This window comes from Musca autumnalis, unplaced genomic scaffold, assembly GCF_047663935.1.
Source record: "Musca autumnalis isolate F117 unplaced genomic scaffold, ASM4766393v1 scaffold_4, whole genome shotgun sequence".
Classification (NCBI taxonomy): domain Eukaryota; kingdom Metazoa; phylum Arthropoda; class Insecta; order Diptera; family Muscidae; genus Musca; species Musca autumnalis.
In genome coordinates, this window is record NW_027411977.1 from 150,703,122 (window position 1) to 150,720,339 (window position 17,218).

At 35.2% G+C, this 17,218-nt stretch overlaps 1 protein-coding gene across 4 annotated transcripts in view; it reads right to left on the reverse strand.

The window, feature by feature from the left end:
- Positions 1-15,763, reverse strand: part of FMRFaR (FMRFamide Receptor) — a 191,088-nt gene extending 175,325 nt beyond the window's left edge. Inside the window, exons 1-2 of one of the 4 annotated variants that reach the window (XM_073980591.1) lie at positions 15,581-15,763; positions 14,235-14,764 (exon numbers count right to left, since the gene is read on the reverse strand). The gene's annotated coding sequence lies outside the window, so the exon portion shown is untranslated. Of the gene's footprint in view, positions 1-14,234 lie in introns of all 4 variants that reach the window. The other 3 variants (XM_073980592.1, XM_073980593.1, XM_073980590.1) reach the window with 3 other exon arrangements.
- Positions 15,764-17,218: the final 1,455 nt, after the last annotated feature.

The following is a 17,218-nucleotide window of genomic DNA, read 5'->3' on the forward strand; positions in this document are numbered from 1 at the left end:
GGCATACATCCCACTTTTCCATTTTTTATTTGGGTTGTACTGTCGATGCACTTAAATGCGTTTCAAAAAAATTGTCCTGTGTTAATGTAGACATTCAGAGCAAAGGCGCTAAGCTATCCCAATTTTAATATTTTGAATTTTATTAGTCAAAAGCTTATGAACTGGGGTAGTGGTGTAGGGTATCGCATAGTCGGCCCCGACCCGACTATAGCCTTGGCTCACTTGTTATTAGATAGCTGATAAAAACATAAAATTTTTTTTTTTTTATTTAGACAAATATTAAGAAGTTATGAGTATTTCTTTGTACATAGTTTTAATAGAATTCGACCTTTTCACGGCGCAATATCTCTGGAACCGCGAATCAAAAAAATCTGAAAATACATACATTGAAATGTTTTGAAACTTTTTGCAAAATTGTCTGATTTCACTCAGAAATCCCCTCGATCAGAAATTCTAAGTCGATGTAACCATGTCTGCTCCCAATATCTAAGAGAGAGCTTTATAATTTGGTACAGAAATTTCTAGTACTCCTAGGATGTTTGGTATTAAAACAAGTAAGAAAGTATCAGTCAACTGTGCTGACGGAGATATACCCTCAGCTGCTGACCAAACAAAAAAAACAACCAAACACAATAATTATGCCGAATATAAAATATATCTATTTCGAATTAAGGGGTCCCTACTTGTCAATTTCAAAAAATCAAAAAACATTTTTTGGCTTTTTTTGAAGCACATGTAGTATAGAGTGTGCCGCAAAATTTCAAGTCGATCGGAGAAAAAATGGCTGAGATATGACCTTTCAAAGTGGAGAACCCGTAGTGGTTTGTGTGTTTAGGCGTACTTTATTGGTTTATTATACCACTTCTTTTTGCATAATTTTAATGTACCTCACAATTTCTACCTGTTGGGAATACCCTGAAATGAATTCACCTATGAATGGGACTCGAAGACGTACACTGGCCTATTAAATTCTAATCCATATGGCGAGGTAGAAGTCATAAATAAGGAATGAATCGGACACGTCCAAAAGCGTATGGGGTCCCGACTTTGAAGTTTAGTAAAAACTAACAAAAAACTTCGAGGCAAAGGAATGTTGACAGGAAAATTGGCGACATTTGATCATTACAGTATGGGCGACATTTGATCATTACAGTTCAAGCGATACAAATCCACGTCACGACAGATGTCCAACCGGGGAAGACTCGTGGTGCTCATATCAACGGTCTCGGGCAAGAAAAGAGGCTTTCATACACGATTACAGACCACTTCCATCAAATGTTTTGGATGCTATTAGACATATATACAACGATCTAAGTAAAGAGTCTTTACTCGAAAGATGCGTCGGCGGCTGCAATCAAAATAGCAACGAAAGCTTCAATCACCTTATTTGGAAAATTTGCCCCAAAACCCTTTCAAGTGGAGCACTAGTTGTAAATTTAGCAGCTTACATTGGGATTGGTCTTTTTAACGAAGGTACAAAATCATTGTTATTTTATTTGAGCTCGATCGGAGTGAGCTGTGGACAAAACGCACACGAATATGCTAAAAAAAATCGACCAAGCACGAATTGCACTGGCAGAGAGACGTGCGGCCGAGTGCACTCGTGAAGGAAGAATGTTGCGAAGGCAACACCAAGTTTTCATTTTACAAGTTGCATCGTCGGCGAAAGAGCTCCTGTATGGAATAGATGACTCCTTGTAATTTTACCAAAAATAAATTTTTTATTCATGTAAACCGAAATAAAAATTTAAAACGCGTTTTTCTCGAAATGCCATATCGGTGCCAACGATAGCTCGAAAACAGATAGACCGATCTTCGTATATTTTGTTTTTTTTTTCCTATGTATCCTCAGCCTATAACCGTAAATAACGTACGTATGTACGCATGTATAATATAAAAAATAATGACATTTAAATTGCATTTACGCGACTTCGAAACATTTTCTAAATTTTTTGGAATTATCATACCTTTTTCGATTATTATTATCAAACTATGTCGCAATCTTATAATTTTCACCAAAACAAAATTCCCTATGCTTAGTATAGTGGGGTACACAGATCAGTTTTGACTGTCAGTTTTGCTTAAATAGTCGATTGCTTGTCAGTGTGGCCTTTCACTTTTGTCAGTCATCAGGCAACCACTAAATATTTTGATGATGCTGGACAGTTTTACAGTTATTGATATTTCCGAAAAATCGACAGTCAAAACTGGCCGTGTGTATCCCCTTTAAAAATTGAAATAAACGAAGTAAATTGAAGACGTAGAATGCTTTCTTCTGATTTTCGATTTCTCGGAAATTATGGATTGCGCCAGAAACCAAGGCTACATTTCGGGAAGAATATGTCTCACCAATAGTTATGAATGACTTGGGAACTACACGTAGTGGTCAAACATGTTAAAATGCAACCCTACATATAAAATATAAAATTTAAGCCCGCCATCTATATTTCAAATGTAACACTTTTAAAGCTTTTGTACTTTTATTGGCAATTGGGAATTTATAACTTTTAATATTGTGATTGTGATCTTTAAAAAAATTTAACTTTATCCGACGAAATGCAACGCTGTAAAATATACTAAATACTACTATTTTAAGCAAATGTAAAGTACTACTTAAATCATATGATACTAGTTGCTATTATCGCTTCTCATGAGTTGTATATAAGTAGAGCAAAACTCAAATTTAATCACTTTGCAATCGGCATTGAGCCACATGTAGTCTCGTACGTTCTTGTAAAATACATTTTTGGCAGCTACAATGGTTACATTTGTTGATCAATTCCGAAAAACTAATTGTAAGGATTTTATAAGAAATAAAGCAATGTTTAAATAATCCACTAAAATTATTGGATGTGTTTTATTAAAATACTACAATAATAACAAATATTATACCCAGCAAAATGTTCGATGCCAAAGATGACATTCAATCATGGGTGCAAGTGATCTAGCATGTCATCTTTTTAGCATCTTCATCGATGAATTTTATATGAGCGTGGACCCCAAAAGATGACGTTCTTTTCTGGATCCTAAGCATGTCATTTTAACCAATGCGTTGACATGTCATTTCCACCAATGCTTTGGCATGTCATTTCCACCAATGATTTGACATGTCATTTTCACCAATGCTTTGACACGTCATTTTCACCCATGCTTTGACATGTCATTTTAACCAATGCTTTGGCATGTCATTTTCACCAACCCCTTGGCATGAAATTTTCATGTCTTGTTTGGAAAATGGAAATGCTGTATTGAAATATGGTTTTCATGAAAAACAAAACTCTTTATTAATTCAAACGAATTCATGAAATAGCTACAATTAATTTATCAGTTTAGTTTTTCAAAAGTTTACATCCAAAATTGCAATGTAATCACCACCGCTGCAACGCAAAAGATTACTTCCTCCGTTCTCCGCAACTGATATTCTTTCATCTTACAAAAGGTTTTTTCAATTATCTTCCCATCACCAGTTCAGATTTCAACATGGACTCCAAATGCACTCCTTTAAGTATTTTAATTTCGTAAATTACTTTTATTTTATAATTTTGTTATTTTTGGTCTGTTCCTTTACTTTTGAAAATGGTAAAACCGACAAAAGTAGCAAAAGTTGTGAACTGCTCTCATATGAATTGTGTGGTGTCAGAAGTAAAGGAACGCTTTTCGACTAAAAAGTGGTAAAACTTGAAGATTCTTGCACGTAAAGGAACAGGGCTTTTATAACAACATTTTGGTAATTTATACTCTTTTGTTTAGTGACGGAAATATGTAGGGATCTACAACCCGGCTTGCTTTAGGGATCTCTAAGAACAAAATGTAACGAACGGGGAGGAGAGACTTTTTATGGAAAATACCATTTATGCTTAATTAATTTATTTTTAATTGTTTCTTTCCAAAAGTAGTTTCTTCTTTATTTTCAGATTCTTGTTCCTTTTCGTTTCGGACTTTTTTTTTTAAATTCCAAGAAGCGAGATTTGATTGATTTCATTCTATGTCAGATTTAGAACAGACAAGGGAACTTTTAAAATAGCAATGTGTGCAGTCCGATTCTATTTTTAGCTCGATGGTTGGGACTTCATATAAAACCAATTGTTTAGAAGTTTTAGTTGTTTGATATGCAGGAAATGTAAGACAACATCACGACGACAGTTCTAACAACTTTGGTATATTCCAGAAACTGCAAGAATCTACTTATTTTTACTACGATAACAATTTTTCCTTTATGTTATCGGAAAAAAATAGTAAAAATTAGTAGATTTTTGCAGTACTGGAACATACCAAAATGAAAATAAACAGGTGTGTAAATAAAAACACAAACATCATCTCTATTGGATCGGAATGGGTACAAATGCTGATGAAAAGATCGGATCTTTCACGACTTCCTTTGCATTGGTTCAAATCCTAATGAAAAGATCGGATCTTCCACGACTTCCTTTGAACCAATGCAAAAGATGACATGAAATCACGTCATCGCAAAGAACCCCTTCCGTCAAATTTTGTTGGGATAGCATTTTAATTAGGTCCACATGTACTACTTGCTTTGTAAATTTCAAAAACCAGGAATAGAGGCTTAAACTGGATTTGGGCACAAAAATTTTAACTTTTGTTTTTGTAACCGATGGAGGGGATCGGTATAGTTCCTGTTTACCAAAACATGGACCTATGTCAAACATAATTATAAGGATATTTATTGTCCATAGAGAACTCGAAATACAGCTGAAGCGTATTGAAAATGTGGACAAACCCCTTGAAATATATACGACACATCGCTAACTATACCAAATCATAAACAAAAAATCACACTTTAAATTTTCACTTTGTGCATTTATTTGGAAATCGTTTCTATCTAATCTGATGAGTATGAAAATGAAATCCATTGAATCGGAAAATACTACAAAGCACTTAATTTCACAGAGTTTGTAGCATTCCATTTCATTTAAAAATAAATTCATTCACTTAAAATCACTTAGCCAAATACAAATAAACAAGCAAACAAACGGAAAATAAACAACCTGAAGGCATTAACTATAGGTATTTTTGCCGAAACCATAAAACAACGGAAATATATGTTTGTTCCAGCATTTTTTAACTAGAAAACGAAAGTGGCAGAATATGAAGTTTTTATTTTTCTTTCATTTTCGTTTTCAGTTAATATGTAGCTTTTATTATTTTTTTCTTTTAACCAATATCTGTTGTTGGCATAAATTGTAATTGTAGCTGTTATTGAAGCTTCATGTTGAAAAAATGATAGAATGTGCTCCAGGTAAAAAGAAGCTTAAATAGGAAACCTTTGATTAAACACGGAGAAGGTGATATCCCATGAAATCTAAAATGCTGGAAGTCACATCAAAACTTGGTGTCAGTTGGAGAAACGTAAAAACAGAAACATCTAGCAGTCATTTCTAAGATCGAATTCAAGAACAATACTACTAAAGGCTGAGAAGTTTTAAAAATGCTCACTAAGAAGATTCGAATATAAACACCTTCAAACAACTGCCATTTAAGAACAAATTATAGATTAGGCTTTTGTGAGTGAGCTGTCAGAAAAATCGCAATTAAATTCGATTCTCGACTTTTTTTGTCTATTTGCACATTTTAGTTTTCACTTTCTTAGCATAATTTTTTACAATTAACATTTTTTCCAAATATAAAAGACGAAAAAGATATCTATTCGAATAGTACATAACAAAACAATTAAAACGGAGTTAAGTTCGGCCTCCACCATAAACATGTATGTACAGTATAGTCTCGATAATCCGGACACCACAATTTTGGCGGACTCCGGATTATCTAAAGCGGCGTACACACGATCTGTTTTGACTGTCATGTTGTCAGAATTATCGATAACTGTTCAACCGTCCAGCAACCACAAAATATTTTGTGGTTGCCTGATGACTGACAAAAGTCAACGGCCACACTGGCAAGCACAAGATTATTTGCGCAAAACTGACAGTCAAAACTGATAGTGTGAATCCCACTTAAGTCTGAGAACTGACTTCAGTGCCCTTTTCCCAATGAGCTAAGGATACAGCCAACTACAAAATTGTACCTAAGATTTCAATAAACAACTTTCTAGAACATTAAACGATTCTAGGAACGGTTCTTCAAGCTCAAAATTCGATTATTTTAGATCATTCTTTCCTGTTCAGGTTCGTAAATAACAAACCTTTCAAATTTCTTAAGTTTTGAACGAAATGTTTATTTAAAAATAATTTTATTTTTTACCTAGAATCTTTCTATGTTCTGAAAAGTTGTTTATTGAAATCTTAGGTACATTTTTGTAGTTAACTGTATCCTTAATTTTTTGGCGGTTCGGTATCTGTGCAGATTGGTCTGCAGCACAAAAATGGGTATATATTATTCTTCTCTGTCACATTTTCATGCAATTTTTGGATAAATGGTTGGGCAGAAGAATTATTCGGATGCTTTTCTTCACAAACTAAACCAACCTATCACTAATTAGAACCCTAAAACTCAATACAAAGTTATTATGTTCTTGTCTTTTTAAGCAAATTACAATCAAATCTTATTCAGCACTTTGCATTATTTTACGTAAAGGGTGTTTTTAAAGCTAGATAGAACTTTAAATTGTAAAAAGTAACACAAAAAATTAAATTTTGATGAAACTTTTTTTTTTATTTATTTCAGTATACTCTGACAAATCATCATGAATAGACTCACGCTTGAACAACGCTACGAAATTATCCAAATTTACTTTGAAAATCAGTCGTCGATTCGCGCAAGAGCAGTTGGCAAATGACCCGTTGTTTTATCGCAAAATTGTGTTCAGCGATGAGGCGCATTTTTGGCTTAACGGGTTTGTTAATAAGCAAAATTGCCGCATATGGAGTGAGACCAATCCACAAGAGACCCTACAGACTCCATTACATCCAGAAAAATGCACCGTATGGTGCGGTTTTCACGCTGGTGGTATCATCGGACCTTATTTCTTCAAAAATGAGGCCGGAGCTCGCGTTACGGTGAATGGAGATCGTTACCGCACCATGATCAATGATTTTTTGTTTGAAAATATGGATGACATTGATCCGGAGGAGATGTGGTTTCAACAGGATGGCGCTACGTGCCATACGGCGAACGCAACCATCGACTTATTGAAATCAAAATTTGGCGATAAGTTGATTTCGAGAAGTGGACCTGCCAATTGGCCTCCAAGGTCGTGCGATTTGACACCACTCGATTATTTCCTGTGGGGCTACGTGAAGTCACTGGTTTATGCTGATAAACCAGCAACAATTGATGCCTTGGAGGCCCGCATTGTTCGTGTTATTCGTGACATACGGCCAGCAGTGCTCGAAAAAGTGGCAAGAACAGCCGCGGTGCCCATATGCCCGAAATCATTTTCAAATGTTAATGTCACGTATTGATCTTTCGAATAAAAAAAAAATTTTGATTACAATTTAATTTTTTGTGTTATTTTTTACAATTTCAAGTTCTATCGGGCTTAAAAAAAACTTAAAAAAATAGGAATCATTTGTTATCACAACCAATTGTTTTGCATTGAATTTCTTTATTATCAATAAAAAATTGAGAAAATTTAATATGATTCTTCCTCTGTGGGACCCACATCAACACCCAAAATTTCGTTACGATTCGATCGAAATTGCGACCTGTAGCGTGATTACAAAAAATCGAAAAATAGGATGCATTACCGACTATTACGATATCTCCGTCGTTTCGCCATCTACGTGTATCTACTTATCTACGTATCATCGTAAAGTTTAGATTTTCTACTTTCAAGCTTTGCTTTTGGAAGGCCACCGACTAAAGCTATGCTATTCGTCTTTATAATTAAAATCGCAAAAATGAAAAGTTGGCGTTTATTATCGACTATTTCGATATCTTCGTTGTTTGACCACCTTTACATCGTTAGAAAGGTTATATTCTCTAATTTCATTGTCAGGTTATGTTTTTGGCATACCCCTTATGGAAGATGATATATTCGCTTTGAAATAAAACGTTGACTTTTTCTCCATATCATCTGACCATCACCAAATTAAATATGCTTCTTCCTCTCTGGGACCCCTTAGGACACCAACATTTTCTTGGCAATACGATAAAAATTGCGACATTTACCGTAATTACATGTAGCGTAAAAATGGAAAATTGGATGCATTACGGACTACTTTCATCAATGTAAAGGTGATATTTTCTTCTTACTATGGGCCCAATGACAGGTTTTTGACGCAACAAATCAATGAAAGCAGCTGGACCTATCAAATTTCGTTTCGATGCTTATAATGAGAAAAAAATACATCTGCAAAATTCGATAGGAATCGGTTCAGATATAGATATGGTTTTTTTATATATGTTGCATACGATTTTATATTTAAGCCGCAAAAGGTCAAAATTTGCATGCGATCGATTTAAACTTTGATACGGTAAATCCTGATCAATTAAGAATCACGTCCAGATAATTTGGTTCTGTTCAGATAAATATATTTATATATATAAAGAAAATTCTTCAGGGCTGTCATGATGTTCGAAATAGAAATCCTCTGAAATGGCCGAAAAATGGAGGGTGGGGGGACCTGCCCCACAACGGGTTTTAACCAAACGCGAAATATCAGAGATTATAAGACGTATTGGTATACAATAGTAATTGTGACTTCTATCATTAATTGTTGTTTTAGAAATAGAATACCGCGATCGTCTCCAATTTTCGAAAACTTTATCATTACGGGTAAGATCTATAAATTTAGTAGGTTTTTTTTTGTTTCCTGTTACTAAATTTAGAGATCTTGAACATACACGATTTCAATGCTTAATATAACTCGGATAAGATTACTATCAAATTTGGCGACTTGTGCCATATTGACAAGTCCCACTCCCAGCCCAGCTCAATACTTAAAAATATCCAAATTTTTAAGTGTCACCCCATATATTAATAGGTTTCTATAAGTTTTCGTGGCCATATGCGGATAATTTTTTTTTACACATGTAATACTCATTATTACCTTATACCACAGATATATAGTTTCGCCGATACGTTGCGATACCGTGAGTTCTATTCCAAAAAACATATAAACTACACAAAAAGTACCTCACATGTCTACACCTACAATTTCTTTTCAGATCAAATCTGATACTCACTCCCAGACGGCCGTGCTGAACGAGGATTTGCTTAATGTTTATGAGTAGGCCAGGAACAATAATTTATTCCTTAATCCTGCTAAGAATAAATGCCTAATACTAAGCAAATCTAAACTTGCACAGTCCCTTGTTTGTCACGATATTATATTAAACAACCAAGTAATTAGCGTCGTCAATGAAGTGAAAAACCTGGGAGTAATGTTTAATAATCGTCTTAAATGGCACAACCACATACAAATTTCTACAGGGAAAGTATTTGGGATGCTAAGAACACTCTACGCCTGCCAACGTTTCACACCACTACACATCAGGACACTTTTTGCCAAAACATATCATATGGATGCGAATTATTTGCATCATGCGACAAAAAGAGTCACGAACGCCTTAACGTTGCATATAATGCTAGATACGTTTAATGCTTACGGCGGCACGACAGAACCTCCTCAATCTCACATAAACTGTATGGAGTGGCTTTCGACAATCTTCTCAAGATTAAAGTTCTAACTTTTCTTCACAAAATCATATATACAATGGAACCGAGGTATCTCGTCGACTACATACAATTCTCTCAGTCACGCAGAGGGAAGAAACTGATTATACCACGGCACCACTCTAAGCACTCTGAATGGCATTTCTTCATATACTGTGCTAAACTTTGGAACCAACTACCACCTAACATCCAACTCCAAGGCAATGCATCAATATTTAAATCAACACTTTACCAAATGTTTGGACAAACATAATTCATCGTTCCCTGTTTTCATCTTCATTTCATTCTAATTATTCCACCCTAATCTATCTGTACGATTTCCTTAATTGTTCATTGCAATATTTCCAAATATTTATTTCATTTATATTTTATATGCTTATTGCTACTATTTATTTAAATAAGTTTATTATCTCAACAATGTAGTCTTTGTTCCAATTATTATTACATTTACATTTTATATAGTAGAGTATAATCTTAAGAAATAAATTTTCTGTTTGTATTACATTTGTAAAAATACTAGCCCACACTGTCAATTATAACAAATCAATCTTAATAAGCATACCCTCCCACGTATTCTCCACTTTAACAAAAAAAAAAATAAACATTGTTCCACAACATCCCATACGGGTCAAGGGAGACTTCTCTCATATCAATGAGTGCACCCCGATTCATATTTAGCTCAATGATATGGGACCTACTGTTTATCGCCGAGTCCGAACGGCGTGTCCTAAGACACCACTTGTAGAGAAGTTTTTCAAGGCTGAAATACTCAGGAAATGTCGCCAACATTACTGAGGGGTATTTTTGCCACCGTTGAAAAATGTTTGGTGTTGCCTGACCGGGGAATCGAACCACCGACCTTCTGCGTGCAAGGCGGGCGTGCATACCATTGCACCAGGGTGGCACCCACTTTAAAAACCTCAATTATGTTAACGGCGTTTAATTATCGAGCAAAACAATTTTGTTCCTCCTGTGATTGAATTTTATAAAATTTTACAATATAAGATGTACTATCTTTGAAAGTCCGGTATGCCATCATGAAGCGTTGCCAGGTTGAAATGTTTTTCTTTTTAAGTTGTCCAAAGTGTTAAGGCCTGCGACACATAAGAAACATGACATTCTTGCTGAAGCCATATCTGATAAAATACTAAATACCAAGTTCGACCTAATAAAAAGATTTCAGAATCACATTTGAATTAGGTCGAAATAGAAAAATGGTATTCATTACCGACCTTGGCGATATCTCAATTTTTTGATCACCTACGCCAACCTAGTTTGTATCAAAGACAACTTCTCTTCCTCAATTGACGAGCTTTCCTTTCTGAATACCCAACTAGAAGCGGAGATATTCACATATTAATAATTGTTTACCCATTCCGACCCCAGAAAATTACCTGAACATCACCAAAATCAATAGGCTTCTTCCTCCGTGGGACCACATCAACGTCCAAAATTTCGTGATTATCCTATCAAAATTCCGACTGTAGCGTGATTACAAAAAGTTAAAAATGGGATGCATTACCGACTTTCTGTTGTTTACCACTTACGCCAACCTACTTTACATTAATGTAACAGAGAACTTTTCTAATTCCATTGATGGGCTTTCCTTTTTGAATGCTCTTACTAGAATCCGAGATATTCGCAAGAGAATGAAACGTTGAATTTTCTTCATATACATTTTTTGCCCATTCCGACCCCTGAACATTATCCGACCATCACCAAACTCAATAGGCTTCTTCCTCTGTAGGACCCCCATTAACCGCCAAAATTTCGTGGCGATCCGATCATAATTAGATACTGAGATATTTGATTTAGAAAAAACGTTGACTTTTTCTCCAAAGAAGTTTTTTGCCCATTCCGACCCCTAAATATTATCTGACCGTCACCAATGTCAATAGGCTTCTTCCCATCCGGGATCCCCATCAACGACCTGTAGCGTGATTACACGGTTTAGATGGACCGACGGACAGACGGACGGACGGACGCACATAGCAGATCGAGTCAGCTCGTCGAGACAATCAGTTTGGTATATATAAGTATGGGTCTACGACTATTATTTCGATGCAAACAAACTTTTTGGCCAAAACCAACTTATAATACCCTCCCTACATAGTGGTGTAGGGTATAATTATAAATACTAGTTCATAGTTTTTGCGTACATGTTTAAAAGATTGTCGACACATCGCCCAAATGGAATGACTGTAACATGGTATTTCGGATTATGAATTGGTAGAAATCTTCGTCTTGTCTTAAACATCGTTTAAATGAAAGCGATATTTTTAAGTTATCGTGACAAAAGGAAAGTAATTGTTCCATTTTACTTCAATACTCCTCGTAGTGGTGGGTATTAAATGTTCAACCCGGCCGAACTTAACGCCGTTCTCACTTGCTTTCATACACAAATATGTATGTATATTAGGGTGGAGCGATTTGTATGGAAGGAAACAAATCGTAATGGGGGCTTCGCGTTTCTGATTCTTATGATTGTACTGAGCAAAAAAGTGCGTATGATTGTAGTTTGAATTTGTCTAGTTAACAATTACGCACAAGGTACCAATCTTTTATAAAGGAAAAACCAAAAAGTTAACACACTGAAGATGGCATAACTCACGCATTTTCAACCGATTTCATTGGTTTCCCCCATTTTGTAAAGCTAACTAAATTTCCTTCTTGATAAAAGTAAAGAATTACGCAGTTTGGTGTCTTCTACGCAGCCTAGAGCCCCAGGAGAAGCATTTTCCTGTTTTTTAATGCGTTTTTGTCACACTTAAATCACTATAAATCAACCATTTGTTACCCGATTTTTAAAAATAATGGCTTGTTCGAAAGACATGATTCTCAACTTTTATGCGAAACTAGTAGTAAATGAGCTGTAACTGGTCGAATTTCAGAGATATCAGCACGAAAATTTGACACAAGATAAAGTAGAAGTCGTAGAAAAAAAAATAGAAATTGCTAACTCAGAAAACGCATTTTTTGAGTTATGCCACTCTTTGAGTAAATGAGCGATATGATATGAGCGATATTTTCGTCTTCCATGGACTCCTACAATACCGAATTTATGCATCAGAACCCCTGCAAATTTTCACTGTAGCACAGTGTTATTATATGTTAGAAGCAAATCGTTGAAAGTGCTTCTGAAACAAGGTGAATTAATTATAGTTATACTATCTCGTTCAATGGACATCGGTAATTTCTTCGACAAAACTGCGTATACTTAATTTCACACGCTGGTTTTTATGATGTTACTCATTCGTCTTTCAAAGAGGACAGTGATCCGGATCGTTCATTTGAACGAGATTGCCCAACTCTAATAACTACCATACCATAAATAAAATAATTTTTATAAATCATACGACGATGGGGATAAAATTCCAGAATTTCATACATACATACATACATATGTATATGACAATAAAATAACAAATAAAGGATGAACAATGCTAAAAATACTTTTGCGATATACTAGAGAGTTCATAATTATTGGCGACAATTCTTGTATTAGTGTTGGATCGAAAATCTCAATAGTTCGGCTGTCATGTATGGCAAAATATACAAAAAACGTGACAAACGTCAAAAAATTTAAAATCGGGAGGCTGGATTTTCACCGTAGACGTATGTATGGTCTATTGGACTTTTCGCTCAGTACAATCCCAGGAATCAAAAAAGCGAAGTGCCCTTTAAGATATTCAAATCGCCCCACCATAATGTATATGTAGATGTTAACACCAAATTCGTTTCATACAATTTGAAGTTGATTTAGGCTTGTGTGTCCGTTTATTTGTCTATCTAGCACACTAAAATCCTCAAAAACCGATTCGGTTCAAATAAATGAATAGGCTGTATAGGTCAACTCCTTCACCTATCATCACCCTCACAAAAGTTCAAAGTTTTTAGCCAAATTGCAGTTCGTAGAGAGTATTAAAGATTTTAATTATACCGATATCATATTTTCTGTGGGGCATCCCATACTTCCTGAGATAAGGGATCTAACTCCATAAATCCCTACAACCTCCAAATTAAATGCCTGGTGAGCACAATAACTCTCGGCGGTAGACCCCATTTATATCCAAATTATACACATTATAATATTATTCTAACATAGTTCTGAAATGTTTAAAGTATGTAGTCATTGTGGTCCTCTTTCAAGGGATCTAACTCCATAAATCCCTACAACCTCCAAATTAAATGCCTGGTGAGCACAATAACTCTCGGCGGTAGACCCCATTTATATCCAAATTATACACATTATAATATTATTCTAACATAGTTCTGAAATGTTTAAAGTATGTAGTCATTGTGGTCCTCTTTCAAATAACCCTTTACCCACCAACCAAGGTGGTGTTTCGTTATATTTTAATATGATATTATATTTGCCTTAATTCTTCTGGTACCTTCCCTACAAACACCAAAACACACAAACACAAAATGTAAAGCACCGTCGGCAAAATTATTTTTCGGAAATATTTTTTCTTTAAATTTAAAATATGCTTTAAGAATAATATCACACTCGTAACATTGACTGATGGTAATGAAATGGGTAAATTATAAACTACAGTGTTCATACGTATATATGTACTTATGTAAATATGAATATTCAGAGTTTTATATAAAAACACTAGGTAGGGTTTACATTCACCTTCGGTCGTGGGTTCGTAGAAAATAAATCAAACGCAATTATTCATTTATGCACCTTGCTGATTCACGGTATGGTATTGTATGTAAGATTTTTTCTTAGGAGAGGGAAAGCAACGAACAGCATCACAGGCCCACCATCAGCAGCATAAAAATCGATTCTTCTTTTTTATTAAATTTGTATTAATTATTAAATATGTACAATGTGGATAGAAAACAAAACACACTCACACTTAAACACATGTATGTTGTTGTATGTGAAAATGTCACATTTGTTGTTGATAAATTTTTTCTTTCTTTTAGATTGGTTTGTTTGTTTCTTTCACAATATAATTTTATTTTATTTTTTGTTTTCTTTCTTCGTTTCTTTCTTTAAATTATAAATAGAATTAGCATCTTTTTTGGTTGTTGTCGTTGTTGTTTTCGTATGAATGTACGAAAGATTTTTGACTTTGTCGCCACTTCTGATGAGATTTCAAAATATCTTTCTTTTTCGTTTTGTGCCTCAACTTAAGAATTTTTAATATTTCTTTACTTTTAATAATTTTTTTATGTTTAATATTTTTTGAAATGAAAAAAATCAAATTTTATATCAAAATCATGAAATTTACATTCAATTCAATTATATCATCGTAATTTTCCACAAAACACACACACACAAACATTCTCTTATACATATTTAAATATTTTCTTTAAAACACTCTTGAATTCAAACTTGGTATTCAAACTTTCTTTTCTTTTTTCCAACGTTTAGGAACGCCTGAAATACATCAGTACGATACGGAAACGGAAATAAAAACAAATGCGTAACTATAGCATTTCACCCGCAATCGATGCGAAATCGATTTCACTTATGTATGACCATCACCATTACACGTTGTTTATTTTGATTTTATGTTTGATGCACCATTTAATTGACCACACTTTCCCACCGCGTACCAGCTCGAATATGCCGCCGATCAACAACGTTCATTCGTTACAATTCGCAACCAGACACACTGGCCCAAACGTTTGCCATTCATCCGCACCATTGAACTGCAAGTCAACGACAATGCGAATATGCCAACGTAAGCGAGAAACTGAATGACGGAATGAACACACTCTTGACTCTCTACAAAACGAAAGGAAAACAGAACTAATAGTGTTTCGCGCGCGCCTTCAAGTGTTTGGGACAGACGACCGTTGTTTGACTGACAGCAGTGTGTTTTTGTGAGCGGTAGTGGAGGAGGGGGATGAGAAGTACAAATTTATGCTGCTTGTTGAAATAAATTTATTTTTATCCGACCATCATCAACAAACACAGCAGTGCACCACCCTATGCCGCCCACTTAGCGGTGAACATTTATTTACCACTTGTTTTCACGCCACAAACGTTCCAACAATCAGCTGGAGTACCGTTTCTTTTAATTGTCGTTTCGTACATTTACTTGGGGTAATATAGTTTGTCCGTTCGCTCGGTTTGTTCGTCCGCTGAACGTTGAGTATGTTGTATCGGCAGAAGCACACGAAAAGAATGTTGGCAATCGACTGAAAGCACAAAGTGTTTCACAGCATGTGCAGAGTGTATCTTGGCCTAAACGATTTTTTGCAGAGGCAGAATGATGGAGTGCCTGGCAAACAACGCCAACATTCGGAAAACTGTCCACACTGTTGCCATACACTCGACAGCAGGGAAATTATGACTGGGTGATGGGAAGCAACATTGTTGATAAGAAGCTCCACTGGATACATTTCCCGGCTACATGTTTTATTTTTCTATCAACATGTATATCAACTATTCCACGATTATCCTTGCAACATTTGTTTATTAAATACACAGTGGAGGCCAGTAAAAATGTCCACATAGTGTAATTTCACATTTTGTTGTTTGTTAAATAATGACAATGCAAAGCAGAATTCGGCACCTCTGTACTCGCGAGCAAGCAAAGAGAGCTTCTCTCTCCACTCACTAATTGAAAAACCATGCACTGACAGCAATGTTTGCTCAAATTGTTGTTGTTGTGTGCCGAATGCGGATGTATAGAAATTTAATATTCTCAAAGCTGAGTTCACCCGTTATGATCCAACTAGAGCAGGCCTAGGCGATGGGAGCCCCTTTTGTAGTAGTGTGTGTAAACATTTTTCACACCGACAATAAAAAAGAGAACATTTGTTTCTCAAATGAGAATTTTCAAAATATGTAGACATTTTTGCTCCGTTCCGAAACCTGCAAGAAGCTACTATTTTTACTACAATAGCATTTTTCCTTTATGTTATCGAAAAAATAGTAAAAAATAGTAGATTCTTGCGTTTGTGGAACAGACCATTTATTAGAAAAAAGTAAGCAAAGGCTATAGTCGGGCGGGGCCGACCATGTGATACCTACACCTCAACCTCTAGGAATCAGCTATGTGCAACCGCCTTGCACGCTGAATCAAATTTTCAAAATTTCAACGGTGGCAAAATACCCCTTAATAATGTTGGCGATATTTCCTGAGTATTTCAGCCATGAAAAACGTCTCTACAAGTGGCAACTTAGGACACGCCGTTCGGACGCCGTTCAATAACATAATATGAATCTATTGATATAAGAGAAGCCTCCCTTGTCGCTACTGGGATGTTTGTGGAAAAGATATTCAAAAATTGGAAAATTCACATTGATTAGCCCCTCCTGCTAAATCTTCAAATTGTCTTTGAATATCAGGTTCCTTTTTGGAATAACCTAAAATAAATAAATTTACATATCGACACCTCCAAATAATAGTATGCTAAGTCTAAAAAGTGAGTTTTGCAGGAGAAGCTTACAAATTGTGGATATTTTTGTGAACTTCAGTACTATGCTAAGTCCATATTTGTTCATAACTTCTGTTCGGATTGACCGATCATTACCAAAATTTGACAGAATTTAAGTTAAAGGACGTTCGAAACCTCTAAATAATAGTTTGCTAATTCTGAACAGTGAGTTTTGCAGGACAAGCTCTAAAAGTTTTGGAAATTTCTTTGACCTTC